Raw genomic sequence first — 7,714 nt, 5'->3', positions numbered from 1 at the left:
ACACACACACACACACACACACACACACACACACACACAGAGTAGCACTGGGAAGGTAGAAGAGAAGGCACAAGGGAGCTCCCGTTAGAGGATCCCATAAAGGGGAAAGGGGGTTGGTGAATGCCTCACTTACCACAAAATGACCCTTCAAGTCCAGAGTCTGTGCTCCACAGCTACAAGCAGAGGTACTATAGCACCACCTGAGAGATGGGCTAAGCCTCGCCCCATCTGTCATGCCCAGGTAGAGCCCCGCCCACCACTCTCTGCAGGGAGGACCTAAGCTCTCTACCTGCCTCTCTCATGAAAGACAAGCCCTTCCCCCCAACCTTATGATTCCAAGGTAGCCTCCCCTACTCCTCAACCCCATCACACTTCCACACAGAGAAAGTTTAAGCCTTGCCCCTTTGCAGCTAATCAATCAACTTTTGTTTCTTGAAATACAATGCGGAGGCTTTTTCTTTGATCATGGTTTTCAGGTAGTCCAATAATTCTTAATTTATCTCTCCTGGATCTGTTTTCCAAGTCATTTGTTTTTCCAATGAAATATTTCACATTTTCTTCTATTTTTCACTCTTTTGACTTTGTTTTATTGTTTCTTGATGTTTCATGGAGTCAGCTTCCACTTGGCCGATTCTAATTTTTAATGAATTATAACATTCAGTGAACTTTTATACCTCTTTTTTTATTTGGCCAATTCTGGTTCTTAAGGAATTCTTTTCTTCAGTGAATTTTTTGCCTCCTTTTCCATTTGGCCTGTTCTGCTTTTTAAGGAGTTCTTTTCTTCAGTGAATTTTTGTTCCTATTTTATCATTAGGCGAATTCTGTTCCTCTCTCCTACTCTCTTCCTTTCCTCTCTATCAATACCACCCTCTTTCTGTGTTTTTTTTTTAACTCACCCATCTCTCCTTTCTTCTCTGACTCTGTCTCTGTTACTCTCTTCTCTCTCTGTATCCCTCTGTCTCTCTCTGTCTCTGTCTCTCTCTCTGTCTCTCTCTCTCCCTCTCTGTCTCTCTCTGTCTCTGTCTCTGTCTCTGTCTCTGTCTCTGTCTCTCTCTCTCTCTCTCTCTCTCACACACACACACACACACACACACACACACACACCATTCAACTGTCTATTTTCTCTAGGATCAAACATAGATGCCCTATTTGACATTTAGGGCACTTTACAACATGGCCTTTACAAACTCTTCCAATATCACACTAAACTTATTCTGAGTCATTCTGAATGACCCAATTTTTTTCTATTCTTGTTTTTCTTCTGATAGTGTCAAACACTCTGTTGGGAAAAGCAACACATAGTTCAATCCCATCCCTTTGTCCTCTGGTTTTTTTTTTAAAAACCTGCAGTTGTTGCACTTCATTTTCAAAGAGGACCAATGATATTGCAAGATGATGTCTTGACTTGTAAGTGAATTGGATTTAAGTGAGGCAGAATTGTCAACCTCAATCTCTCTTCCAGAGCCATCAAAGTTCAGTGGCAAGAGTCAAGGCAACTGATGTTGGCCCAAGATGGTGTTGGCATCTTCTGTCTGACCGAGCTCTAAGCATTCCACGGTACCCGCTTCAGCTACCTTCATGGCCATTGGAACAAATTGTTCTCATTTGACCACTCTGCCTGGGCAAAAGTCTTCACATATGCAAGGTAAACATCCCCCTAACTCAATGGATGAGACCTGTTAAGTACCCTAAATCTGGTTTCGTTCATCAGTTGAGAGGGTTTTAACAGAGTGCTGAGCATGCTACAACTTCTTGGAGCCACAGGGAGAGTTGGGTCACCAGTCGGACACCAGAAATGAATGAACAGCCTTGAAAGGGGGTTGGCAAGGCCACACACCTGAGGTGCTAGTCCTCAATACCCCATACACCTGCTTGTCAGCACTTAGCCACAAGCCTTTTCATCCCACAGCATCCCCCTTATCTCTAATCTCATTTCCCTTCTGTGAGGCAATGGGGAAGATACTTTGGCCTATCTCATTTTGGAAACCTGTGCTTATCAGGATTGTCTTGTACTGATTAATTAATTTTTAATTTTGAAAAACAAAAAAAAAGCAAAACCACTGACTACTTACTATAAGCCTCTAAAATAATGTAAATCTTTAAAATGAGTTTATTTAGATTAAGGTGGCTCAGGAGGTAACTTCAATATATAATATTTTGGGGTTTTGTAATGTCATAATTACAAATGATCATATAAATCACTTCTATAAACAAAACTGTACATCCCCCACCCTACACTTTAGTAGCGAGTGTTTGTGATGGAGGAGGGGATCTCAGTTTTTCAGTAAACCAATTTATTATTTTAGAATTTTACAAGATTTAGAAATTTCTTTCACAGGGCTGCTAAGATTTTATGATCTTTCACAAGAAGAAGGTCCCCAGGAACCTGGCAAGCTGACAGATAAGGAGATTTTTGCAATCTCTCTCTCTGTCTCTCTGTCTCTCTCTCCCTCTTAAAAGGAGTTTATTAATCATCTTAAGGCAACAAGGCCTTGATGGAAGCTGGGTCATGATTTAACCCCCCCTGCTCCTCCCTACTTTGCTTTTATAGAAATTTTTCTTTTTTAAAAAAAATGTTATGTTTATTTTTAGTTTACAACATTCATTTCCACAAGATTTTGAGTTACAGATTTTTCTCCCCATCTTTTCCCCTACCCACCACCCCAAAACAGCGATCCCACTGAATACCCCCTCCCCCAATCTGCACTCTCTTATATCCTCCCCCATACACCCTCCAACTTTCCAATAGAGCAAGATGGATCTCCATAACCCAGTGCCTGTATATCTTATTTCCCAGTTGCATGTAAAAAAAAATAATAATCATCATCTTTTTTAAACATTTGATTTTAAAACTTTGAATTCCAGATTCTTTCCCTTCCTCCCTCATCATCCACCCTTACTGGGAAGATAAGAAATTCAATATAGGTTGTACATGTGTAGTTACTCAAAACATTTCTATAGTAGATTCACTGTGAAAGACTGACTATATTTCCCTCCTTCCTATCCCTCCCACTTGTACTATTTTCTACTTTGACCCTGTCCCTTTCCAAAATGTGTGCTTCTAGCTATCCTCCCCCCCCAATCTGCCCTCCCTTCTATCATCCTCCCCCTTATTCCCTTCTCCCCTACTTTCCTACAGGGTAAGATACCCAATTTAGTGTGTGTATTATTCCCTCCTTAAGCCAAATTCAATGACAGTAAGGTTGACTCATTCCCTTTAACCTTCCTGTTCTTCCCCTCCATTGTAACAGCTTTCTGTTGCCTCTTTTATATGAGATAATTTACCCTATTCTGTCTCTCCCTATCTCCTCTCATTATATTCTTCTCTCACCTCTTAATTTTGTTTTTTAAATATCATCCCTTCCTATTCAATTGATCCTGTGCCCTCTGTCTATGTCTATCTGTACACATATATACACACACTCACATGTGTATTAATAGGCACATATACCCTCCTATATAGATATATGTCTGTACACACACACACACACACACACATATCTATCTATCTATCTATCTATATACATTTATATTCCCTTCAACTATCCTCATGCAGAGAAAAGTCTTATGAGTTACAATTATCATTTTTCCATGTAAGAATGAAAATAGTTCAATTTTGATAAGTTCCTTATGATTTCTTTTTCCTGTTTACCTTCTCATGCTTCTCTTGCTTCTTGTATTTGAATGTCAAATTTTCTATTCAATTCTGTTTTTTTCATCAAGAATGCTTGAAAGTCCTCTATTTCATTGAATGACCATATTTTCCCCTGAAATGTTATACTCAGTTTTGCTGAGTAGTTGATTCTTGGTTTTAATCCTAGTTCCTTTGACCTCTGGAATATCATATTCCAAACCCTTTTATCTATGTAGAAGCTGCTAGATCTTATGTTATCCTGATTGTGTTTCCACAATATTCAAATTGTTTCTTCTTGGCTGCTTGTAATATTTGCTCCTTGATCTGGGAACTCTGGAACCTGGCTATAATATTCCTAGGAATTTTCTTTTGGGGATCTTTTTCAAGAGGTGATCAGTGAATTCTTTCAATTTCTATTTTGCCCTCTGGTTCTAAAATAACAGGGCAATTTTCCTTGAGAATTTCTTGAAGGATAATTTCTAGGTTTTTTTTGATCATGGCTTTCAGGAAGTCCAATAATTTTTAAATTATTTCTCCTGGATCTATTTTCCAGGTCAGTAGTTTTTCCAATGAGATATTTCACATTGCCTTCTATTTTTTTTCATTTGTTTGGATCTGTTTAATATTATCTTTTTAAAATTAAATTTTATGTTTCTTTTTAGTTTACATCATTCATTTTCACAAGATTTTGAGTCACAAATTTTCTCCCCATCTTTCCCCTACCCACTAGTCCAAAACAGTGATCCCACGGTATACTTCCTCCCCCAATCTGCTCTATCCTATATCCTGTTTAATAGTATCCTGATTTCTCATAAGGTCATTAGCTTCCATTTCCTCCAATCTAATTCTGAAGGAATTATTCTCTTCAGTGAGCTTTTGAAATTCTTTTTCCATCTGGAAAATTTGGCTTTTTAAGGCATTCTTCGCCTCATTGGCCTTTTGAGCCTCCTTTGACATTTGAGTTAGTCTATTTTTTAAGGTGTTATTTTCTTCAGTCAGGTTGTTGACTTGCTTTTCATGATTTTTTTTGCATCATTCTCATTTCTCTTCCCAATTTTTCCTCTACTTCTCTTACATGATTTTCAAAAACCTTCTTGAGTTCCCCCATGGCCTGTAACCAGTTCATATTTTTCTTGGAAGCTTTTGGTGCAGGAGTTCTGACTTTGTTGGTTCCCTCCCATTCCATGCTTTGATCCTTTTTTTCCCCAAAAAAGGAATCTAAGGTTTTATTGCTGTGCTTGCTTTGCTTCCTTTGCTTGCTCATGTTGCCACTCAATTACTTGACTTTTGAGCTCTTTGCCACAGTAGAACTCTGCTTCCTGGGAGGAGAGTTTTGTCCCAAATCACTGGGGTTTTTGCAGCTGCTGGAGCTATTAGTTGGGTGCCAGACACCACAAGCTCTGGCTCATTAGTCACACACCCCAGGACCTCTCCCCAGACAGCGACCCAGATCCAAGCAGGTTAAAGCAAGAGTGATTACCCTCTCAATGGTCACTTGGTTCCCCTATGATATGCAGGTAGGAGCTATGAAGCAGCCATGTGGAAGTGGCTGCACAGCTTCCACGCCTCCATCACTTCTCATTCTGTGGGCAGAGGCTAGATGGTGCTTCTCTGTCCCCCCCCGCCAGTTTCACAGAGTTCCACACTGACCTTTTACTTTGGCATTTATGGGTTGATAATTCCAGAAACTGCCATAGCTGCTGGTGACCCACTCTCCCAGAAGTCCACTCCAGCTGCTGCTGGTGAGGGCCAGCCTGGGGCTAACACTGTGGACTCACTCCCAGCTTGGTGCAATAGACCCTTCCTGTCAGCCTGCCAGGCTGCCTTCAGAGGGAGGGTTGTTTCTCTCTGTCACTTTGTGGATTCTGTAGCTCTAAAATTTGTTTAGAGTTGTATTTTATAGGTATTTGAGGTGGTTATGGGGGGAACTCCTGGAGTTTTCCTGCTTCTACACTGCTATCTTGGTTTTGCCCAACAATTTTTCTTTTTAATAGCAAGACAATTCTCATAGGCACAGGTTCCCAAAAAGGGATGGGCCATTGCTTCTCAGGTCCCCCTCCCCCACCCCCATTACCACATCATTGAGATGGGATGAAAACCTCATGTGGGTACAGTGTGGCTACATGCTAACTGGCAGGTGATACAAAGGAACATTGTCCATCTCTCCCAACAGACTAGTTGACACCTCTCCCAGGACACTGGTTAACACGACCCGGAAGATAAGCAAGACTGGAAACAATGGGGTCACTCTGGCTCATTCAGCACAAATTACAGTAATACTTTATTGCTTCTCCTCTTTGAACTTTTGACTTCTGTGTGTTCTCCACACATAGGAAAGTCCATCTTGTTTCCCATTTCCTTCACACTGGTTCTCCCCATGCCAGCCCTCTCCTTGCCTCAACCTCTTGTAATACCCATTTTCTGCAGTTAGTCTTCTAGAATATATCAAGCATTTAGTAAGTTCTGGGGATAGGGAGAAAAGCAATGAAGAACTTCTGCTCACTAGGAGCCCACAGTCTAATGGTGAAGATAACATGTGAACAACTATATACAGACATGATGCAGACTGGGTAAATTGGCAGTCATCTAAGGGTGGGTTGGGAAAAACTTAAAGAAAGTGTGACTTTAAGTTGGACTTGAAGGATGCCAAGAAAACCAGAAAGGAATAAGGAGGACGGAGGAAGTTCCAGGTATGGATGACAGTCAGTGAAAAAGGCTTGAGTTGGGAAATGGAGTCTCTTATGAGAGGAATAGCCAGAGATGTTGGATTGGAAAGGGTGTGCAGGGAAGTAAGGTGTAGAAAGACTGGAAAGGTTGGATAGGACCAGGTTAAGGACAGGAGCTTGAGGGAGAGAGAGAGACAGAGACAGAGAGACAGAGAGAGACAGAGAGAGATAGAGAGAGTCAGAGACAGAGAGACAGAGAGACAGAGAGAGAGAGAGAGACAGAGAGACAGAGACAGAGAGACAGAGACAGAGACAGAGAGAGACAGAGACAGAGAGACAGTGACAGACAGAGAAAGATGGAGTGTGTGTGTGTGTATGTGGTGAGTGTGCATGTGTGAGGGTGTGTCTTGGTTTGTCCTTAGCTTTTGGAAGATGGATTTGTCAGCTGAATGGAGGATAGATTGGATTTGGGAGGAACATAAGACTGAGACACCAGTAGCCTGGAGTGTGGTGATAAGATTCCTTCGTGTCTCAGTTCAAGTGTCTTCTTTCTGAAGTCTCCCCCAGCTTTTAGGAAACCCACTCCCAAAACTACCTTGGCTTCACTTTGTTTAAACTCAGGGTAGTTCATCCTTGTCTAAAAAGGCAGCATTTAATTCCATCAAAAGCAAATTGCAAGTGAAGCTTAGAGGCAGGATTCCTGGTCAAGCAAGAAGGTAGATGAAATGCACACAGATAGTAACAATCCAGAGTTCTTTTATGATGTCCTGAAAGCTAATTATGGGCCAAAGACCTATGGTGCAACTCAACTACTCAGTGCTGACAGGTGGGTTGAACACTTCCATAGCATTCTCAACAGACCATCATCAAACAAGACTGAAGCCAGTGACCATATGTATACCTAAGGTCGGAACTCTCTAGCCAAACTTCCAACTGAAGAAGAGATTTTGAACATCATTAAGCTCCACTTACACGACAAAATGTCTGATGCTAATTCTATTCCATCTGAGATTTACATGGCAGAAGGTCCACTGCTCATACAAAAGCTGATTGAAATCATCCAGGTTATATGGTAAGAGGAGATTATACCCCAGAGTTCAAGGATGCCTCCACTGTCCATCTCTGTAAAGGAAAGGGAAATAGGATGTCTTATAGCAATCGTGGGGGAGGGAGGGGTCTCTCTCTTAGTCATTGCTGGGAAGACTTGTCAGAATCCTCCTTAGCAAGGAGAAGAGCCACAACATCTAATGAGTCAAAGGTGAAGTAGGAGAGAGGGTGGGAAGGTGTGACGAGAGATGAAGAGGCAGGGAGAAGAAGAAGCTATTCTTTTTTTCAATGAAATATTAGGGTAGATACTCAGCTGAGAGGGTAAAAGGAGGTGGAGCCATCTTCAAAGAGAATAAAAATGGCATCA

General features: G+C 41.3%; 1 protein-coding gene across 1 annotated transcript in view; it reads right to left on the bottom strand.

Annotated features, from left to right (window-relative positions):
* Nucleotides 1–7,408, bottom strand: part of LOC138167367 (caspase-3-like) — a 24,787-nt gene extending 17,379 nt beyond the window's left edge. The window contains exon 1 of the mRNA XM_069096128.1: nt 7,273–7,408. The gene's annotated coding sequence lies outside the window, so the exon portion shown is untranslated. The remainder of the gene's footprint in view (nt 1–7,272) is intronic.
* Nucleotides 7,409–7,714: the final 306 nt, after the last annotated feature.

Source organism: Petaurus breviceps, unplaced genomic scaffold, assembly GCF_028583685.1.
Source record: "Petaurus breviceps papuanus isolate PSGF00001 unplaced genomic scaffold, PetGlider_PUasm1.0 126, whole genome shotgun sequence".
NCBI classification, from domain to species: Eukaryota; Metazoa; Chordata; class Mammalia; order Diprotodontia; family Petauridae; genus Petaurus; species Petaurus breviceps.
The sequence above is the reverse complement of the archived record's forward strand: the minus strand, read 5'-3'. Positions and strand labels throughout refer to the sequence as shown.